Here is a 24,073-nt window from a genome sequence, read left to right as displayed (position 1 = left end):
TTAGGGAATAAGGTCTCACAGAGAGTTGACAGCAGAATTGAAACTAGAACCCAAGCCTCTGAACTCCTAATCCAGAGTGGGCTATCCTATAGGTCCGTCCTGTGGCCACCTGGTAGTAATATCCATCCCCTCTCCTGCTTGAATCTAAAAGTTGTCAAAGACGATCTTATATTCTCCCACCTACTGTCTTACTAGATATTTGAAACACTGGGCAAAGTTGTACTGCCTGTACCTAAATGAATAATTTTTATCTCTGGAAGAGAATTAACCAGCAACTAGCAATGTACATGCCTCCCCAACGTAGGTTTTTAGCGTCAAAAGCAAGACTCCCAAAAGCAGACAGGCTACAAGAAACAGCTTTGTGACTGGTTATTTGTCATGGCAAATGCTCAAGGCGGTAAAAGGAAATTCTAAACTCACACTAGATGCTAGGCAAAGGTATGCTGGAGCTTGCAGGAGCTAATTGTGCCCATGTCTCTCAAATTCCAAGCTCAGTGACAGCACTTTGGTAGCTTGAAATCAGCCATGTTGGAAGTATTTATACCACAAAAACTGTGAAATGCTGCAAATCGCACCCGTATTCTCACCAAGAGCTGGTTGTTAAGCATTTATCAGCACGCTACTGTTGCCAGGGACTATGCTCAGAGTTATGGAGGCTGGGGGGAGACAGTGTTACATAGCCAAGCTTGTAATTATTTTAGAGAGAGTGTGAGTAGGGGGAGGAGCAGAGGGAGAGAGAGAATTTCAAGCAGACTCCCTGCTGAGCGCAGAGCCGCAGAGCCAGACATGGGGCTCAATCTCACGACCCTGAGATCACAACCTGAGCCAAAACCAAGAGTCGGACACAGCCAACTGTGCCACCCAGGTGCCCCTCCAACACATTCTCTTAATAATAATTATCTGCCGCCTTATGGCATCAATTTAATTGTTGTATTTTAAAATAGAAATTGAGTTCTTATTATTGGATCCTCTACAGCACCTGGAAAAATGCCTTATATGTAATAAATTCTTAAATAATTATTGACTTGATGTGAAATAGAAATTCTGGTCTTGTTTAACCTTGTCCTTACCCAATGAATGGCTATAAGCCCAGTAAAATTTAATGAAGTGATTTAAACCTCCCAAATTAAAGAATATTATATCTTTCTGTCTTGTTTTGACATTTCAAGGAAGATGATTTGTAATGTCGGTGGAAATAACTGATATCTGTTCCTTTCTCAAAGTGAACAATACTTCCTGTAGGGTGAAAAGTGTATCCTTGTTTTTACAGAGGCCGGTTTGGAGTCCTTAAAACTCAGGATTTTCGCACCTACCATAACTTTTTCCAGTATCACATATTGCCTCATGTTTCGTGAGCCCTGCACTCTATAAGTCATGGTAAAAATGAGTTTGGTTTATTTATTTTCAGAGTTTACTTAGTTGCCTAGAAGACAAATATGTTGTAAAATTTTGAAAATATTTCTATATACGTTTCATGGGGGGGGTAAGGGGATGGTCTGTGAATTTCATTCACACTGCAACTTTTGCATGAACAGAAAAAAATGTTTATTTTTCTTTATAACTGATTTGGTCTTCCTGACAAGCCCCTATTGTTTGAGGAGCATGAAATAACATTTAATTTTTATCCTAATATGGTAATTTTTGCCTGAGGCAGTACTTTAAAGAGGTCTTTTTCATAAATCTTCATCTGTTTAAGATAAAAATCACCAGTCTCAGATTTCCTCTCTCCCCTTCCCTTGCTCCTCTACAAGAAAGGAAAAGGTGTGGCTTACTGGAAATGTGCTCTTTTCTCTGGCCTCTTCAACAATGACAGCAGGCTCCTGGTCATATTTTGTCTTCCCAGAACCCTGGGGTGAGGTCTGCAGTCAGTGTAATTTATAGTTGGGGCTCTTAGCTTTGGGATGCTAGTGGGGCTCCCTGTATAATTGGGCCTCACTGGTAATGAAGATCCTTCTGCATTTTTACTTTGCCTTCCTTTATGTTTTGGCCCAGGTAACCACTGCTCAGCTGTGACTGTTTTTCACATATTAGGCCCCCATTGCCCCCAGTGGAGCTGCCTGCCATATTCTCTATTAGGTGCTTATGGGAACTCCTAGATCCTTCTCACATTACCCAGGAACTGAGGATAGCTAAGGAAAGTTAAAGAGCTGCCCTTACCAAACTCCTCCACCAGTGTTAATGTGATATGGTCTTGACCTAGTTTGTTGGCAAAAAGGGACGGCAATCAGGACGCATCAGCCTCCTCCTTCAAGCTCTCTCCTTTTCCCCACAACACTCCAAGACCTAGAGCAAGCTTTCCCCCACTTCCATTTTCCCCTTCCTAAAACTCTGTGGTGTCTTTCCCTCAAGACTGGATCTAGATATGCTAGGTTGGCGGGAGTGGGGAAGGGACAGGACACCAGGTTGGTCCTTTGGTAGAGCATGTGACTCTTGATCTTGGAGTTGTGGGTTCAAACCCCACATTGGGTGTAGAGTTTACTTAAAAAAAAAATAGATATGCTAAGGGGGAAATGAAGGAATGTGAAAAATCCTCTATCTTAACAAAGCCTCTCTTGCAACATTATTGCCTTTGTGTGGAATTTCATCTTAAATGTCACAAGCCAAATATGAACTCTACTTTCCTTTTACATCTTCTGATGCTGTCCTAATGGACATTCCCTGATTTTCTGCAGGTTACCATTCTCAGCTAAGGAGAGGGATGAATGCAGAAATATAAGAGAAAAAAATGTATTACATGCTATTATCCCTATTAATGACTGTATTAACTTTGAGATTAAGATAGTATAAATACTATAAGCAATATTGTAAAACATAAATATTTTATTGTAAAGTAAGACAGAGTTCTAAGTCAGGGGTGGGAGACATATACTAGAGAAAACATTCTACCTGCTGATCAGTGTGTACTGCAGAGTTTCACATGAAGGAATGCAACCTGGGATAAATACCACTCTAGAGAGTTAAGAGATAAAACTATGAATTCTGACAGTCCCATGGTGTTATCGTAGATCAGTTTTTTTTTTTTTTTAAGTAATCTCTACACTCAACATGGGGCTCAAACTCATGGCTCCGAGATCAAGAGCTGTTCGCTCTTCCAACTGAGCCAACCAGGCGTCCCTACATCAGTTCTTTTTAATAGTCCAAAATATGGGCTATCAGTTATTTAAAAAATAACTAAGGTGAAAAAATGCAAAATAAGAAACTATAGAGTTCAGTAAAAAATACTGACAATGTGCAGTTAATTCTCACTTTCTTGCAAGTGGATTTTCACTTGGTGGATGGTCTGAGTAAACCCAGGGGCACTTTTCTTATTTTGACTTTCTCCCCATCCAGGCTGTTCATTGGCCATGCCCTCGCACGTCTAGGTTATAGTTTCCAGTTTTGGACTATTGAGAGTTAGATAAAGCCAAGACTATGGTTTTAATCCTACACAAAGAAAATTTAGTTTGCATTGTGGAGGAAGGGGGTTGGGCAGATATTTGCCAACATTTCAAAATTAAATACCAACTGTTTAATATTGGTTCATTAATTTGTCCATTCTTTAATTCAAACATGTTTAAACATCTGTCATATAGTCAGCATAGTGCTAGGTCCTAGGTGAACACTGATGAATATAAAATAACTCACAGTCTGGTGGGAAAGACTGATTTATAAAATTAATACTTTTAAAAAGATTATTCTGGTGATATGCATGATGGATGGGAAGAGACAGGGGCTAAAGAGGGGAGTATTATCATAATCCAAGTAAGAGTAATGCGGACTTAAACTAGATCAGTAGGACTAATGAAGAAGGAAAGAATTTATTTCAGGGAACTTCCTGAAGTAGAACCAGAACTGGATTAAGATACAGACCAGCAGGGCAGCTGCCCAGGTCCCCCATCTATAAAGAGTTCCTAAAACACCATTCAAAAAATTGGAACTGTTGGGTCACTTCCTCTAGATTTCTACAAACTGTTCTGTACATAACTGACAAAATATAAACTAATATTCTCTTATCAAAGTAGATAATTTCTCAGAGAAAGAATTGTGAAAGATTTCTTGCCTCTGCCAGCATAAGCCTACCACTATCTACTATCTCTATAATAAGCACATACCAAACTTACAGTATGACTATGTAGTAGGCTGCTATTTCTAACCCCACTAACCTGATGATCACATGAACTTGGCAGTCATGATAACAATCAGAAATTCTAGATCACCATTAACACAAGCAACAGTAAACACATTCTTTCCAAGTGCACATGGAACAATTTCCAGAACAGGTCATATGTTAGCTCACGCAACAAGTCTTTTTTTTTTTTTAAGATTATTTATTTATTTGAGAGAGAGAGACAGACAGAGATAATGAGAGAGAGCACGAGCAGGGAGGAGAGGGAGAAGCAGACTCCTTGCTGAGCAGGGAGCCCGATGTGGGGCTCGATCCCAGGACCCTGAAATCATGACCTGAGCCGAAGGCAGATGCTTAACCGACTGAGCCACACAGGCACCCCTCACACAACAAGTGTTAATAAATTTAAGATTGAAATATCAAGCATCTTTTCTGACAGTGTTATAAAATTAGAAATAAATTACAAAAAGAAAACTGGAGAACTTCAAATACGTGGAGATGAAACAACATGCTACTGAATAACCAGTGGATCAAAGGAGAAATCAAATATCTTAAGGGCGCCTGGCTGGCTTAGTTGGTGGAGCATACAACTCTTGATCTCGGGATTGTAAGTTCAACCCCACATTGGGTGTAGAGATTACTTTAAAAAAAAATCTTTAAAAAAATATGTTAAGACAAATGACAGGCGGGGATACTCACCACTACACTAACGAGGACCGGCTCTATCTTAAGACAAATGAAAACGGAAACATAACATACAAAACTTACGGGATATAGCAAAAGCAGTTCTAAAAGGGAAGTGCACAGCAATAAACACCTACATTAAGAAACAAGAAAGATCTCAAATAAACAACCTAAATTGACACATCAAGGAACTATAAAAAAGAAGAACAAAACAAAGATCAGAATGGAAATAGATGAAATAGAGACTAAAAAGATGAAAGAAAATAGTGAAACTAAGAGCTGGACTTTTGAAAAGATAACAAAACCAACAAGCCTTTAGCTAGATTCACCAAAAAAAAAGAGGACTCAAGTAAAACAGGAATGAACCAGTAGACATTACAACTAATACCATAGAAATGCAAAGGACCATAAGAAACTACTAGGAACAATTATATGCCAATAAATTGGACAACCTAGAAGAAATGGATAAATTCCTAGAAACATATAACCTACCCAGACTGAATCATGAAGAAATAGAAACTCTGAAAAGACTGATTACCAGAAAGGAGATTGAATCAGTAATCAAAAACCTTCCACCCCCCAAAAAAAAAGTTCAGAGCCACATGACCTCACTGGTAAATTCTACAAAGATTTATAAAGATTTATTTATTTATTATTTGAGAAAGAGAGAGAGCGCACATGCAGTGGGGAGGAAGGGGCAGAGAGAGAGGGAGAGGGAGAGAATCCCAAGCAGATTCCCTGCTGAGCATGGAGCTCAACATGGGGCTCAATCTCACAACCCTGAGATCATGACCTGAGCTGAAATCAAGAGTCGGACACTTCACCGACTGAGCCCTCCAGTCAGTGCCCCCTACCAAATATTTATGACTAAAAATTCTACAAAGTGGGTGCAGAGGGAATGTACCTCAACATAATAAAGGCCATATATGACAAGCCCACAGCTAACATTATACTCAAGAGTGGAATGCTAAAACATTTTCTCTAAAATCAAGAACAAGACAAATATGCCCACTCTTGCTACTTTTTTCCTACATAGTATTGGAAGTCCTAACCAGAGCAATTGGGCAAGACAAAGAAATAAAAGGCATCCAAATCAGAAAGGAAGAAGTAAAACTGCCTCTATTTGCAGATGACATGATTTTATATATAGAAAACCGTTAAAAAAAATTGGTTAGAACTAATAAATGAATTCTGTAAAGTTGCAGGATACAAGATCAATATACAAAAATCTGTTGTTTCTATACACTAATAATAAACTATCTGAAAAACAAATTAAGAAAACAACACCATTTACAGTTACATCCAAAAGAATAAAATGCCTAGGAATAAATCTAACCAAGGAGGTAAAAGATCTAGACACAGAAAACTATAAGACACTGATGAAAGAAACTGAAGAAGACACAAATAAATGGAAGGATATTCCATGCTCATGGATTGGAAGAATTAATATTGTTAAAATGTCCATACCACCCAAAGCAATCTATAGATCCAATGCCATCCCTCTAAAAAAGGTCTGATGCATTTTCCACAGAAATAGAAAAACAAATCTAAAATCTGTATGGGGCAACAAAATACCTTGAACAGGAAAAACATCTTGAGAAAGAACAAACCTGGAGACATCATAAATAAAATCTTAAAAAAAAAAGATTTTATTTATTTATTTGACGGAGAGAGACACAGCGAGAGAGGGAACACAAGCAGGGGGAGTGGGAGAGGGAGAAGCAGGCTTCCCGCTGAGCAGGGAGCCCGATGCGGGGCTCGATCCCAGCACCCTGGGATCATGACCTGAGCCGAAGGCAGACACTTAATGACTGAGTCACCCAGGCGAGCATCCAACTCTTGATTTAGGCTCCATGCTCAGAGGGGAGTCTGCTTGAGATTCTCTCTCTCCCTCTCTCTCTTCGCCCCTCCCCCTACTTGCACTTTCTCTCTCTCTCTAAAATAAATCTTAAAAAAAAAAAAAAGAATGAAACTAGACCATTATCTCACATCCTACAGAAAAATCAACTGAAAATAGAATAAAGACTTGAATGATATGAAACCTGAAACCATAAAATTCTTAAGAAACCATAGGCAATAAGCTCCTTGACATTAGTGTTAGCAATGTTCTGGATTTGACACCAAAAATAAAGGCAACAAAAGCAAAAATAAACAAATGGGGCAACATCAAACTAAAAAGTTTCTGCATGGCAAAGGAACCCACCAACAAAATAAGGCAGCCTACGGAATGGGAGAAAATATTTGCAAATCATGTATCTGATTAGGGGTTAATATCTAAAATATATATGAAGAACTCTTACAACTCAGCAGCAGAAAATTGGTGAAGGCAGTAAAAAGGTACACATATCTGGTTATAAAATAAATCAATCATGGGAATGTAATGTACAGCATGGTGACTATAGTTAACAATACCATATGGTATATTTGGAAGTTGCTAAGAGAGTGGATCTTGGAAGTGCCCATTGTAAGAAAAAAATTTATAAATATGTGCAGTAATAGACACCTATGACTTTCAGTTCTAAATGCTGGGGGGAGGAGAAAAGAACTGAGAGAAACCCTGCTCAAGCAATCCAGTTTTCCACAGAGTGGAAGGCAGCCATCATCCAAAGACTGGTAGCAGTACAGAAGGACAGAGATTTCCTGAGGTATAGAAAGCTAGAGCCAGGACTAGAGAACAAAGATCTCTTCAATAACCCCAAAAGTTGGCAACCAAGCTGTAAGGCAGAAAGAGATCACCCATGGTTTAAAGAACCAATAGCCCAGCTATAAAGTACAAAGAGATCTCTGGAAACTTGCCATTACTCAGATCTTATGCCCTGTAGAATGGAAAGTACTGATTCCACCATCAAAACATTTAGAGACAATGGTGAACTAAATGCAACAAAGCTCAGACCCAGGACAACTACTGAACAAAATGACTCAGCCCCCAACTCTAGTGGCCTGACATAAAAAGGGCATGCACTTTTCTAGAAGAAAATATTGTTTATTTAATTCTTTATGATTTTTTTAAGATTTTGTTTTTTAAGTAATCTCTACACCCAACATGGGGCTTGAATTCATAACCCCAAGATCAAGAATCTCATGCTCTCCTGACTGAGCCAGGCAGGTGCCCCTTTATGATTTTTTTACACATATCATCCAGTATGCAATCAGAAATTATAAGATGCATGAAGAAGCAAGAAAATGTGACTTATTGAAAAAAAAGAAGTCAATAGAAACAGACACAGAAATGGACCTGGAGTTGGAATGACCAGACGAGAACTTTAAAATAACTGTGTTAATATGCTTATGGATCTAGTAGAAAAGGTGAACATCTGCATGCAAACGTAGAGTAATTTAGCAGAAACATGCAATCTATTAAAAAAGAGCCTCATGGAAAAGTCAGAAGTAGAAAGTATGATATCAGAAAAGAAAATTTCATTAGATAGGATTAACAGCAAACCAGACAGAGCAGAAAAAAGGATCAATGAAGTTGAATACAGGAAAACAGAAAGTGTCCACACTGAGAAAAAATAATGAAAAAAAAAAACCTCAATGCCCAATATATATGTGGAACAATAGCAAAGGCTTTAATATATGGGTAATTTAGGTCTCAGAAAGGAGAGAGAAAGAATGCAGAAGCAGTATATAATGAGATAAGACAATGTTTTAAAATTTGATGGTAAAAGGTATCAGCTAATAAATCTAGGAAGTTGAATAAACCCCAAAGAAAAAAAAATCTAGGCACATCATAATAAAAAGTTTGAAAAACAAAGAACAAATATAAAAAGCAGCTAAAGAAAAAAAATGGCACATTAAATCAGGAATTGGGGGTGCCGGGGTGGCTCAGCTGGGTTAAACATCTGACTTAGTTGGTTCAAGTCATGACCTCAGGGTTGTGGGATCAAGCTCCATGTGGGGCTCTGCGCTCAGTGCAGAGTCTGCTAGAGATTCTCTCCCTCTGCTCCCCTCCACTGCTAGCGTGCTCTCTCTCTCTCTCTAAAATAAATAAATAAATATTTTTAAAAATCTTTAAATACAGGAAACAATAGCTAATTTTTCATAGAAACAATGGTGAATAGTTGAAAATAGAAGATAAAATGCTAAAAGAAAGAAACTTAATGTAGAATTCTATGTTCAGTGAAAATATCCTTCAAAAACCAGGGGAAAATAAAGACATTTTCAAATAGACCACATTGAAGAAAATTTATCTCCAGCAGACCTGTATTCTGAGTTTTTCAGGATGAAGGAAAATAATGCCAGATGAAACTCAATATATGCAGGAGAGAATAGTGAGCAGAAAAGGTAAATATGTGGTTTTAAAAAATGTTTTATTTCAATCTTCATCTCTTAAACATATTTTATTTTTCCTTTTCAAAGTTACTGACGTTTTAAAAAATAATGCATCATAGGGTTTATGATATATGCAGAAGGAAAATATAAGAAAATAAGAACACTTAGGGTGGAAGTGGATAAATGAAATATACAAGCATAAGGTTCTTATACATAAAGTTAATATTATTTAAAGATAGATCATGGTAACTGAAAAATACTTACTAAAATCTCTAGAGCAACCTCTAAATATAACACAAAATGGGATATAACACTAAAAAGTGAATAGATTAGGTAAAATAAAATATTAAAAATAATACATGACTTATACAAAAGAAGAAAATACAAGAAGAATGGAGAAACAAAGAACAAATGGAAAATAAAAACCAAATAACAAGCTAGGATACTTAAACCCAACCATATCAGTAATCACATTACATGTAAATGGAATAAATGCTTTATTCAATGGCAGTGATTACCAAATAGACAAAAAGCAAGACTGTTGTTTACAAGAAATACACTTTAGGTGTAACGTTAGAGAAGTATTGAAAAGATATGCCAAAAAAATGTAAAAACTGCTGAAATCTAAATAAAGTCTAGTTAGTAGTATGGTACCAATGTCAGTTTCCTGGTTTTCAGTTGTGCTTCTTTTTATGTCATATGTTACCATTGGGGAGAGGTAGGTAAGGGGTACATGGGAACTCTCTGTTCTATTTTTGCAAGTTCTATGTGAGTCATCCTTCTTTATAAGAAATATAGAGAAGAGTCACATGCTTTACCAATGGGCTCAGTGAGTAAAGCATGCGACTCTTGATCTCACGGTCATGAGTTCAAGCCCCATGTTGGGCATGAGCTTATTTATTTATTGATTGATTTATTGATTTATTGATATATTTTTAAAAAGATTTTATTTATTTATTTGACAGAGAGACAACGTGAGAGAAGCAACACAAGCAGGGGGAGTGGGAGAGGGAGAACCAGGCTTCCCGCAGAGCAGGGAGCCCAATGCTGGGCTCGATCCCAGGACCCTGGATCATGACCTGAGCCGAAGGCAGACATGCTTAATGACTGAGCACCCAGGTGCCCTGGGCATGAGCTTATCTAAAAAAAAGAAAGAAAGAAATATATTTTTAAAAAGAAAAAGAAGAAAGAAAGACTGGTGCTTACAGCCGAGTGGGTTTTTTCTGATTTGGAGTTTTTCGGTTTTTAGATTGCTTCCCGCTCATGGTAGTTCAGAGAACCAAAGGCCACCTTTTATTTTGTAATCTCTCTGTCCCTCTTAAACTGCTGGTGATATTTCCACCAATACATTTCTTTTACAAACTTAGTGGACTTCTTAAGAATCTTATTGGGGTTTATTACATTCAACAAAAAGCACACCCAGAAATATCACAAAGATAAGCTCTTTCTACCTTGGGCTTCCTGTGAGATTGCTGTGGAACTACAACTTTAAGATTCTTCCAAGGCCTATTGTTTCATACAGAGGATCCCTAAGGCAAGCTTTTAAGGTTTCAGAGAGACTTTTTTCTGTTTGAAAGGGTCTATGATGCACCACTGACACATTTCTGAGGTCTTTCCCCCCCCTTTTTTTTTTAAATATTTTATTATTTATTTGAGAGAGATAGAGAAAGATAGTGGGAGAGAAAGCGAGAGAGAGCACAAGTGGGAGGGATGAGCAAGCTCCCTGATGACCAGGGAGCCTGACGTGGGGCTCAATCCCAGGACCCCGGGATCACAGCTTGAGCTGAAGGCACACGCCTAACTGACTGAGCCACCCAGGTGCCCCTTTCTGAAATCTTTTTATTATTATTATTATTTTTTAAAGTAGGCTCCATGCCCAACATGGGGCTCAAACTCACAACCCGGAGACCAAGAGTCACATGCCCTACTGACTGAGCCAGCCATGTGCCCCAAATCTTTCTGAGATCTTAACAAAAAGTTTTATAGTCACTCTTGGTTTCATCTCTAGACCTTGTTTTCTTGACAGTGCACTTGACTTGATCTCTGCCTAAAAGTAATTTCTTAATTTCAACATGTTTTTCATTTGGAGAGTCTGGAAATAACAGTGTAGTGTTTTAACCCATTAAGTCTTAGATCCTTAATATTTTCTGATTGTGGTAAAATATCATAAAATGCACTCTCCCCAAAATTTCCAAGTGTAAAATGCTGTTGAACAGCCTTAAACACATTGTTGTGTAACACATCTCAAGAGCCCCACCCCCCCAAGCCCATGCTGCTTGACTAAACCTCTATATACTCACTAAACAACTCCCTACCTCCCTCTCTCCCAAGCTCCTGGCAACCACCAACCTCCTTTCTGTTTCAATTAGTTTGACTACTTCAGCTCATATAAATGGAATCAAGCAGTATCTGTCCTTTTGTGACTGGCTTTTTTCACTTAGCATAATGTTCTCAAGGTTTATCCATTTTGTAGCACATGACAAAATTTGCTTTCTTTTTAAGGCAGTAATATTCCTCTGTATATAAATACCACATTTTCTATATTCATTCATCCATCAGTGGCCATTTAGATTGCTTCCACCTTTTGGCTATGGTGAATAATGCTACAGTTGGCACGGGTGTGCAAATATCTCTTCAAGATCCTATTTTCAGTTCTTTAGGCTATATACCCAGAAGTGGGTTTGCTGGGTCATATGGTAGTTCTATATTTAATTTTGCTCAATCCTTACTATTTAACAATTCTTTCTTTTGCTTATCTCTATCTGTACCTTATGACAAGCAGCTTAAAGAAACTAGGTAACACTTTTGACATCTGGTTGGCAATACCCTTGGCTGGATCCATCAGTTTATTAGGTTCTTCAACTATTTTCCATGTTACTACAGGTAGCAACATTGCTAACCTTTCCACCACTACATAACAAACATCTCCTTTCATCCAGCTTCCAATATTTTCTTCACTTCCTTTAAGTCTTCATCAGCAGTCTCCTTGAGGGCCATCAGGATTCAGCTAATGGTATCTTTAAGGCCCTACTACCTTCGTCCCACTGCCTGCTCCCAAAGCCACTACATGGTTTATTATAGCAGCGCCCCACTTTCAGTTAGCAAAATCTGTTCCAGTTATATATCCTGCATAATGATCACCCCATTCTTAATGGCTTAAAACAACAATTATTGTATTAAATTTTTTTTCATAGTTGGGGGCATGCTGAATGAGCTCAGATTCTTGAAACTGTTGCTCTCACGGTCATATAGTCAGAAGGGGGCTAGCATCATCTCAAAGCCTTCCTCATTCACATTTCTGGTGGCTGATGTTGGCTGTCACCTTGACCGCACTTGTGCTATTAGCTGGAACACTTACATGTGGCCTCTTTGTGTGGCTTGGGGTTCCTTCCTCATGGCACTGAAATTTAAGGGTATGCTTCCTAAACAGAAAAAGCTGGATGGGAGCTGCATTGTCTTTTATGACTTAACTTGGGAGGTTTTATTTCTGAAGTCATCACAAAGAATCACCACATTCAAGGGTAAAAGACCTTCCACCAATTAACTGGGTGAGAGGCAAGTATCTGGAAGATCATGTAAGACTGGAAATATTTTTTGCAGTTTTATTGTTGTTGTTGTTTTTGGAAAAGACATAAATCTGCCTCAGGTCTCATTTGATGAGGTGGTGACTTGGTTAGTTGCCAAGTTCTATGCCATTACTAGCCACCTCTCTTTAATTATAAGTAGGCCACGTGGTCACAGTTATCTCCACAATCAGTAGAGGATAGGATTCTCTAATGTTTATAGGGGGTGGGCTAAAGGGGATATTGTGATCACTCTTCCTAAATGAAGTAGCACAAAGACCTAGATATGAGGCAAAGTTTTGTCAGAAAGATCAGGCCCTGGCAAATACTTGAGGGCCAAATCCAGCCCACCACATGTTTTTGTAAATATAGTTTTATTGGAGCACAGCCACACCCGTTCACATTGTTGCCTACAATCATAGAGTTGAGTAGTTACATCAGAGACCACAGGGCCCTCAGAACCTACAGTATTTTCTATATGGCCCTTTACAGAAAAAGACAGATTATTCATATTTCATCATAGGAACAGGTGGTGAATGTACTTTCCCGGCCTCTGGATCTTAGGATCAGAAAGATTTACCCAGTCTCTTTCACTCTCATCTCTTTGATTAAGGTGCATGGGGGAGGGGCTGATGGGATGCTCTACCACTAAGAGGTGGGAGGATGGTGGACATCTTGGCCACCAACTTCACTGATGAAACTAAACAGACCATGAACCAGAGGCAGATGTTTATACAGACCTTTTTAAAGAAGACCTCAGAGTAGATGGAGTCCTATTCACAGTCTCCAAATCACTTCTTGTCACATCTCTTTAACTATGAGTAAATGAGAGGGGCACCTGGGTGGCTCAGTTGGTTAAGCATCCAACTCTTGATCTCAGGTCGTCAGGTCTTGATCTCCGGGTCATGAGTTCAAGCCCTGCATTGGGCTCCACACCCATAAAAAAAAGAGAGCGAGAGAAAGAGTAGATGGCAAAGTCCGTGAAACAGTTTTTAATGAGGTTGGTATAGGCTGACACAGGAATGAGTCAAAAGAATTGACTCAGAAGGCTTCTCTGTGGAGGGATTAGAGGATCAGGTCTTCCTGATCATTGCTTTTAGAGCTTAGTGGTTGGGGGGGGGGGGTTCTTTTTATCTTATGCTGATTACTTTTTTCTTCTCTCCAGAAAGGGCTTTCCATAGCATAAACAGGGAGTTAGAGTTACTTGTCACGGGTTCTCTCTTAATAATAACAAATTTCTATTCATGGAAACTCTTTGTTTTCTGAAATCATTCTCCATGTCTTGAATTCTTCTGCCTGTAAATTTTTGTTTCCTCTACATTGACCATTTCTGTTCATTCCACATACTCTTCATAAATTAGTTCCTTTTAAAGAATGTCTATCTGCTCAGGGAGTTCTTTAAGAGTTTCTATTTTCAGCTAGAGGGCTTTGTATTTTTTTCCAGTTGTGCTTTCGTTAATTGCAGAGGTCAAAAGTCAAGTTACAACTCTTTTGTTGTTGTTCTCCCCATTCATGTGTATAGCTCATACCCTATCACTCATTTTGGATTGTGATTTGAATTGTGATTTGAATCTATCATTTTCAACTAATATTCATATAGTTTCTGCACATGAGACATAAATCATCTTTTTTCTCATCTTTTAGTACCTCAGTCCAATGATCTACCAGTTGTCAACTAATTTACACCTTTCATTTTCTATTGGTATTTGTCGCCTGATTCAGAATGAAGATCTGGCTATTTCAGTCGCACAATGCAATGATTACAATGTTCAGTTTCATTTTCCTTGTAAACAAGAGTTCTTCTGTGTCTTTCTGAGACTTCTGAATTAATTAAGTTTGTCCTCTCAGCAAGTTCTGAATTCCAGGCTGCTACTTCCTCCGCTCTTCAATCTTGTATTTTCTTCTCCAGTAGGAAGGAGGACTTTCAACTTTATATTGTCTTTATTGCCTTTACTTCATTAGGGATATTTTTATATTTTTGAAAATTTTGTGGAATTCCTTATAATTCTTTGTAACGTGTATGGATTTCTCTCTTTACAATATATATTTTTTTAAAGATTTTATTTATTTGACAGAGAGACACAGCGAGAGAGGGAACACAGCAGGGGGAGTGGGAGAGGGAGAACCAGGCTTCCCGCGGAGCAGGGAGCCTGATGTGGGGCTCGATCCCAGGACCCTGGGATCATGACCTGAGCCAAAGGCAGACACTTAACCGACTGAGCCACCCAGGTGCCCCTGTCTTTACAATATTTTATCCCAGTTCTTTACTCCATATTCTTTCTTGGTTTCAAGATGACAAGCATGTATTTCAACATGTTTTGGTCATCTTAATCAAGCCCAAAGATTGTATCTTTTTCTTTTTTTTTTTTTTAAGATTTATTTATTTGAGACAGAGAGTGTGTGGTGGGGGAGGAGCACAGGGTAAGGGAGAGAGTCTCAAGCAGACTCTGCGCTGAGCTCAAGCCTGACATGGGGCTTGATTTTAGGACCCTGACATCACGACCTGAGCTGAAACCAAGAGTTAGATGCTTAAACAACTATGCCACCCAGGCACTCCATATCTTTTTTTAAAGATTTTATTTATTTATTTTATTTTGGAGAGAGAGCAAGAGCACAAGTGAGGGGAACAGAGGGAGAGGGGAGGGAGGGGTAAAGAATCTCAAGCAGACTCTGTGCTGAGCACAGATCCCAACACCCAGCTTGATCTCACAACTGGGAGATCATGACCTGAGCCAAAATCAACAGTCCAAAAAAAGACACTTAACTGACTGAGCCACCCAACCCCCCCACCCAAGGATTTTATCTTTAATCCCAGTCCCTCCAACAGAGATATATCTATTTTTGTTTATTGGTTTCTTCAAATATTTACTCTTAATATTCCATGTTTTTTTAAAAATTTGTTTGCCCTCCAGAATTTTAATCAAACTCCCAGATCTTGATTTTCAAATATTTGGAATTTTCAAATTTTCTTCATTATATCAGAATGTATTTCTTTAAAGAACTGAAGTTCCTGTCCAGGTTATTTCCCACATTATTGGCTAGACATTCTTCCTGGACTAAATTTAACTTTGGCTTAATGGTGTGTAGCATGACTTTAATTAGAAGGAATATTGAGAACCAGTATACTTCTTGAACTATCATATAGTCCACTTGTCAACATGAGATATTTTTATTATAAGCAATGGTATCATGGGATTACTTTTTCTTCACCCTATAGAGGCAGATAATCAGGTTAGATTTAAGTTCCTTTGAGTTGTTTGATTCTTCTCTATGAATTTCTTCAAGTTCTCATGACATACTTAACAGAATTCTATGTTAGGTTTTTTAGTAAGGCTGAAGATTTTTATTTCCATGGAGTTATTTTTCACTCTAGCAAAATTCCTATGTAGTTAATAAATCTATTTCTCTCTCTACCCCCCCCTTCTCTCTCCCCCTCTATCTTCCAAGCAGGAAAAAAAATGAAGAGAGTCCCAGGCAGAAGAAAGAACATAACCAGACACAGGCATGAGGAAACTGCACTTATTTGTGGAAGAACTCATGTGAGCATAATGGGAGATGTGGCAGGAGCCTGAGGTTGGAAAATCAGAGTGGAGCCAGCGTGGGGAGGGTCCAATATGGTCCAACCCTATGGAGTCTAACTTAGCTTGCTGAATGGACAACCATCTGAATGTGTTTGTTTGTTTTTACACAGGAGCAGCATGTAATTTCTGTGTTGAGGAAAATAATTCAGAAGGTGGATTGATAGTGGGAGACAGGTTTTGGAAGGAGGGAGACCAGTCAGGAGATAGCTACAGTAATTTAGGGAGAGCTGGGGAAGGTCAGTTGTGTTCCAGCTCAAGGAGCATCTTTGAAACACTGAAGGGGAACACTCCATTGATCCACATATGAGAGGCCTAACCTAGGGTGTCAATGAGGAGGAGGGGGAAGTCATTGGAAAGAATTGGTTGTAGACTGAATTGGTAGCCTTAGTAGTGCCTGACTGTTCTTCAAGGTGCTATCCCTACTAGGGGCACCCGGCTGGCTCAGTCGGTAGAGCATATGACTCTTATCTCAGTGTTATAAGTTAAGTCCCACGTTGGGTATAGAGATTACTTAAAAAAAAAAATCTTAAAAAAAAAGACACTATCCTGACTGAATTAAATCTTTCTGACTTTCCTGACTCTTGCTACCAGCCATTGCTACTCCTGCGCATTGTTTCATCAGTTGTGGTTACATTCATGTAACTGCATCTGACTACAAATGACTTCCCAATATCTGTCTGTGCAGCGCATACACTGTACCAGGTAAAAAAGTGGTAATGGAGCCACTGGAAGACTGACTTGAGAGCCCTTTCATCACTATGGCTGGTAGGGCTTACTTGACACCTAAATGGATGTGAGAGATAAACAAGAAGCCAATGGTGACTCTAACATGTCCATCTCAGGGGCGCCTGGATGGCTCAATCCATTAAGCATCTGACTCTTGGTTTTGGCTCAGGTTCATGGATCAAGCCCCACATCAGGCTCAGTGGGGAGTCTGTGTGAGGTTTTCTTTCTGTCCCTCTGCCCCTCCCCCATGCACCCTCTCTCTCTCTCTAAAATCAGTCAATCAATCTTTAACATTTCCATCTCAGACAACTGCTTCATTAGCAAAGGTTAAGCATTACATAGCGTATGAGGCTCTTTAACAAATGGACCATGATTAATTGTGAGAAGTCTTAATCACCAGCAACAACCACGACCACAGCTTCTTTGCAGTACACATTGTGGCTACCCTCAGGAGACGACTTGCATGTTAACGCCCTCCCCTGCCTCTACTGTCATCCTAACATTTCAAGGAAATTCACAGGTCATTCTTAGACATTCTTTTTATAAGGATTCCTTAGACCATTCCTATCAGAAAATACTTTTTCTCTCCCATCTTTCAAAAATACCCCTTGCTCCATTCCACTACTCCTTTCTTTTCCTTTTTTTTTTTTAAGATTTTATTTATTTATTTGAGAGAGAGAGAGAGCATGGACACATGCAACAGAGGGAGAGAGAAAGAAGGAGAAACAGGCTTCCCGCTGAGCAGGGAGCCTGACGTGGGGCTTGATCCCAGGACCCTGAGATCATGACCTGAGCCGAAGGCAGATGTTTAACCGACTGAGCCACCCAGGCGCCCCTCCAATACCCCCTTCAATTACTGACCTATTTCTGTCCTTTCTAGAATAAAGGCCCTATAATCATTATCAGCAATTCTCTCCTTCCATTCTCTCCTGAACCAGCTACAATCAGATGTGCACCCACTCCACTCCCAAACTGCTCACCTCGAGTCACCTATCATCTCCACTTTTTCAGAGCCACTAGTCGCTTCCCAGGGCTCATCTTACTCACACTATTAGCAGCATTTGTCATAGTTGGTTGCTTTCTCCTCCTTGAATCACTTGCATTTCTTAGCTTGCAGGACACTTCTCTCTCCTGGTCCCTTTCCCATGTTTCTGCCTGCCCTTCCTCAGTCTTTTTTCCCCATATTCCTCCTCATCTCTCTAACCTGTAAATGTTAGTTCCCTATCACAAACCTTGGTCTTCTCTTTCCTATCTATACCCATTCACTTGTGACCCTGTTGAGTGTCATGGTTTTATATATCATCTATATGCAGGTGACTCCCAAGTTTATATCTCCAGCCTGGACCTCAGTCTTTCCACATTCCACATTCCAGACCTGTGTATCCAACTGTCTGTTTGAATCACCATTCAGACCAGTAACATATATTTCAGATTTTGCAAGTCTAAACTGATTTTTTTAAAGTAATCTCTACTCCCAACGAGGGGCTCAAACTCATCACCCTGAGAGATCAAAAGTCACATGCTCTACTGACTGAGTCAGCCAGGCGCCCCTAAAACTGATTTCTTGATAGCTGCCCTTCACAAGGACAACTCCATCAGTTCTCTCCATCTCAGTGAATGGCAACTCCATTCTACTGTTGCTTGGTAAAAAAAAATAAAAAATAAATACGTTGGTGTCATTTGACTCGGACTCATTTCCCTCTTTCTCATCCCACAGTTGATCTGTTAGTAAATGCTGTCAGTTCTACTTTCAAAATAATGGAACCACTTCTCACCAACCCTTTTATTGTCACCATGGTCCAGGTCACTGCCACCTCTTGTCCAGATGATTACAAAAGCCTTGGAGACACCACAGTGAAAGGAAAGAAGAAAGCTAAATTAAGGGTCTTGAAAAATAGGTTACACCAATACTTCTACCCTCCAACACTACCAGAAACTCATTTAAAAAAACAACTGTAGGTTTGGGGCGCCTGGGTGGCTCAGTCAATTGAGCTTCCAACTCTTGGTTTGGCTCAAGTCATGATCTCAGGATTGTGAGATCAAGCCCTGCATGGGGCTCTGTGCTCAGCATGGAGTCTGCCTGAGATTCTGTCCCTGTCCCTCTGCATCCCCACCCCCACTCACATACTCTCTCTCTCTAAAATAAATAGAAATCTTAAAAAAAAAAACTGTACTTCCATATCTTGGCTGAACTCCATCTCCCAAGAATAGCAAAATATTAAACCAACTCTATACAAAGCAACTATAAAAACACAAATACAAAAAAATAAATACTTTTAGCTGATAAAAATTCTCCTCCCAAAATGAAACACAAAGTAGTATACTGTTACACAAAACTCTATACTGAATTACATATTCTCAAACAAGCATATAAAAACAATTTTTTTAAAACCACTTAGAATGATAAATTTCAACACTAAGAAGAGATTAAAAAAAAAAACAAATCCAGGATGAGATGCAACAAGAACTGATCAAACTCAGGAAAGTAGTTGAAGAAAAAGGTGTAAGTGTCTAAAAAAATGAAGGATAAACTACAGTGTGCCCAAGGAAGAAGGAATTCAAATAAAAATTTAAAAGAAACATTGAATCCATTGATGTATGAATGGAATATTATTCAGTGATAAAAAATTAAGAAAATTCTATCATTTGCAACACCATGGATGGACCTTGAAGGCATTATGCTAAATGAGATTAGTCAGACAGAAAAAGATAAATACTGTGTAATCTTACTTACATGTGCAATTTAAAACACACATTCCCCCCCCCCACACACACACACAAAACAACCAAACACATACAAAAGAGATCAGATTTATGGTTACCAGAAGTGGAGGGTAGAGGAAGAGGAATTTCAGGAAGGTGGTCAAAAGGTGCAAACTTCCAGTTATAAAATAAATCAGTACTAGGGCTGTAATGTACAACATGATGACTATAGCTAACTCTGCTGTATGATACAAAGGAAATTTGTCAAGAGTAAATCCTAAGAGTTCTCATCACAAAGAAAAAGAAAGAAACATTGAAGAAAGTGAGTAAAACAACAAGAGAATGAAACTGAGATAAAGATATTTTAAAAGAAATCAAGAGAATGTGATGGGAATGAAAAACAAACAAAAAAAATCAATGTACACATAATTGGAATTCTTGAAGAAGAGAAATGAAACAACAGAATAAAACTTGTGTTTAAAAATTTTTTAAAAACTTTCCAGAAGTGAATTTAAATATATTTCAATATTTTGAATTTGTCACGTTATTAAGGGTCCACCACATGCATGGGGAAAATGACCTATTATAATGAGCTCTGAGACTTTAAAGCAAAGGAAAAAGGCTTAGAGCCTTTAGGCATAATGATAAAATTACTTATAAAGGTAAGAAAATTAGGCTGACATCAGACCTCTCAAGAGCAACCTACAGAACTTTAAAGCTTCAAAATGTATATAAATTCATGCCAGAATAAATCTAATCCTCTTAAGGAAAGACAACAAAATAGCACTCAAAAATGAAATACTCACAATGCTTAAAATACAATTAAAAATTACTAAACATACAAAGAACCAAGGAAATGTAATCCATAAGTAAAGAAAAATTGGTCCAATTGCAAGAGACCCCAAAATCACATGTAAAGTAGCAGACAAAACACCTTTATAAATACATTCAAGGATGTAAAGGAAAATGACATAATGAAGTGAAAAATGGAAGCTATTGGAAGAAAAAGCCAAATCGAAATTCCAGAGCTGAGATGACATATCTGAAATGAAGAAATTCACTGGATGGGATTATCAGAAGGTTAGACACTGCAAAAGAAAAGATTATGTACCTGAAGATACAGTGATAGAAATGTTTTCAAATGAAGCAGAGAGGGGGGATAAGGGTTGGGGGAAGAAAAGAACTTTACTTCAGTAATCTGTGGAACATTAAGTTATCTAATATATGTATAATTTGAATCTCAAAAAGTGGAGGCAGAGAAATATTTAAAGAAGTAATAGCCAAAATGTTTCCTAATTTGATGATAACTATGAATGTACATATCCAAGAAGCTCATGAACCTTAATCAGAATTAAAACAAATAAAACAACACCAAGTCATGTTTTCATCAAATTGGTAAAAACTAGTGAAAAAGAGAAACTTTAAAAGCTTTTGGGGTTTTGTTTGTTTGAAAGAGAGAGAGAGTGCATACGCACACGTGCGTATGCATGCATGCATGCATGGGGGAGGGGAGGGGAGGGGCAGAGGGAGAGAAAGAATCTTAAGCAGGGTCCACACCCAGCGTGGGGCTTGATCTCAGGACCCTGAGATCATGACCTGAGCCAAAATCAAGAGTTGGTTGCTTAACCGACTGAGTCAGCCAGGTGCCCTAAAAAGCATTTGAAAACAAAACTCATTAGTAGTGGACCAAAGGCAAGAAATACCAAAGACTATTTTCAGAAATAATGGAGCCAGAACACAATGAAATGACATCTTTATTTCACTAGAAGAAAAACTCTCAACCTAGAATTCTATATCCAGCAAAAACATTTTTCAAAATAAAGGTAAAATAAAGACTTTCAGACAAACACTGAGAAAATTTCTCTCTCTCCTTTTTTTTTTTTTTCTTTTTGCCAGCCAGACTTGTACTAAGGAAATATTTATGGACGTTTGTTGTGCTTAAGGAAAATCAGACCAAGAAAACACCACTCCACCAAAAGAAGAAAAACAAAGAGACAGAGGAAGTGAAGGGGCAGAGAAAAGGAGAGGAAGAGAAGAAAAGAGGAGGTAGAGGAGAAAGAGAAGGAAGAGGAGGAAAAGCAGAAGCAAGAACAGAATAAGCAGGTAGAGAAGCAAAACAAGCAGAAGCAGAGCCTCCTCTTTTTGTAAATGAAGGGGCCACATGCATATTTTTATGTACTTTCTATAGATAAACACCACAATAGCAGAGCTGAGTAGTTGTGACAGAGACCAGTTTACCATCTGGCTCTACAGGAAAGGTTTGCAAAAGTCCAGTTTATATATCTCAAATAGAGATTATCAGACTGGATATAAAAGCAAGATCCAACTACATATATTACCTCCAAGAAACATGCCTCAAACACAGAGACATAAGTAAAAGGATGAAAATTACATACCAGCAAACATTAATTGTAAGATAAAGTGGCTATATTAATATCAAAGTAAAGTAAACTAGGATAGGTAAAATTAACATGAATAAAGAGGGGTATTTCCTAAAGATAAAAGGAACAATTCACTAAGAAATAACAATTTCAATTGTGTATCTAATAACAAAGCATCAAAATATAAAAGCAAAAGCTCTCAGACCAGAGAGAATACGAAAAACCCATATAACCATAGCTGGAGATTTCAACACTCCTTTCTCGACAAGTGATAATACACAGAAAATAAGTAAGAATATAGAAAACTTGAATCCTGTCAACAAACTTGACCCAACTAACTTCGGTAGAACATTCCACTCAGCAACAGTAGAAGACAGTTTCTTTTCAAGCACACATGGACCATTCACCAGAGCAAACCATTTGCTGGGTTATAAAATAAGTCTCGATAAACTGAAAAACAATTGAAATAATAAAGAATATGTTCTCTATCCAAAATGAGATTAAATTAGGAATCAATGGCAGAAAGATCCCTGGAAATTCCAAACATTTAAAAATTCACACACACACACACACACACACACACACATACACACACACCTTTAAAAATTAAATAACCCATTTCTAAATAGCCATGGGTCAAAGAAGAAATCACAAAGGATATTATCTCAAAACATATCTTACTGAATGAAAATGAAAACACAACATATCAACATACATGGATTGCAGCTAATGTAATGTTTATAGAGGAATTTATACTTTTAAGTGTTCATTTAGAAAAGAAGAAAGTCTAAACATGTTCCCAAGTTTCTACCTTAACAAACCAGAAAAAGACAGTTAAATCCAGAATGAATTGAAAAAGGAAATTATTCAGAAAGTAGCAGAAATCAGTGAATAGAAAATAAATGATAAAGAAAATCAATGAATCAAGAAATTGTTTTCTTACGATCAACAATCTGACAAAACATTAGCTAGATGAATCAGGAAAAAAAGAAAGAAAATTATCAACATAAGGAAATTACCTAAACATTCAAACACAGGAGACTAGTTGAATACACTATACTATATTCACATGATGGAGACCCATGCAGTTATAGCAAAAAATGAGGAAGGTCTCTGGGGAAGAAATGTGCAGTGGTTTCCAGAATATATTAAGTAAAATAAGTAAAATGCAAATCAGTACATGTAATATGCTACCTTTTATATAAGAGAAGAGGAAGTTAAAAATATACATAAATCTGCTTATAAAGAAACTTCTACATTTATAAATTTATTATTATATTTATAGATTTCTTTATAAAAAGAAATACAGGAGAAATTACAACTGAAACCACAAAAATACAAAGAATTATGAGAGACTACAATAAACAATTATACGCCAACAAGCTGGATAAACTAGAAGAAATGGGTAAATTCATAGAAACATAGTGTCTACCAAGAATGAATCATGAAGAAATAGAAAATCTAAACCTACCAGTAGAGATAAGAGGGTTGAATCAGCAATCAAAAAACTAAATTCTGACAAAGAAGAATTAATGCCAATGCTTCTCAAACTCTTCCAAAACATTGACGAAGAGGAATACTCCCAAATTCATTTTATGAGGATAGCCTTACCTTGATGCCAAAGCCAAATAAAGACACTTCAAGAAAAGAAAATTATAGGCCTGATGAATGTAGATCTAAAAATTCTCAACAATATATTAGCAAACTGAATTCAACAGTACATTAAAAGGATCATTTCACCTTGAGCACATGGGATTTATCCCTGGGATGCAAAGATGTTTCAACATCTGCAAATCAACCAGTGTGATACACCATTAACAAAATCAGTGACAAAAATCATATGATCATCTCAATAAATGCAGAAAAAGCATTTGACAAGATACAAAATTTTTTTCATGATAAAACATTCAACAAATCGGGTTTATAAGAAATAAATGTTCCTCAGCATAACAAAGGCCATAGACAACAGGCCCACAGTGATACTCAATGGTGAAAGTTAAAATCTTTTCCTCTAAGATGAAGAACAAGAGAAGGATGCCCATGTTCACCACTTTTATT

The sequence above is a fragment of the Halichoerus grypus genome, chromosome 7, assembly GCF_964656455.1.
Source record: "Halichoerus grypus chromosome 7, mHalGry1.hap1.1, whole genome shotgun sequence".
Lineage (NCBI taxonomy): Eukaryota > Metazoa > Chordata > Mammalia > Carnivora > Phocidae > Halichoerus > Halichoerus grypus.
Note: the sequence above shows the minus strand (reverse complement) of the source record.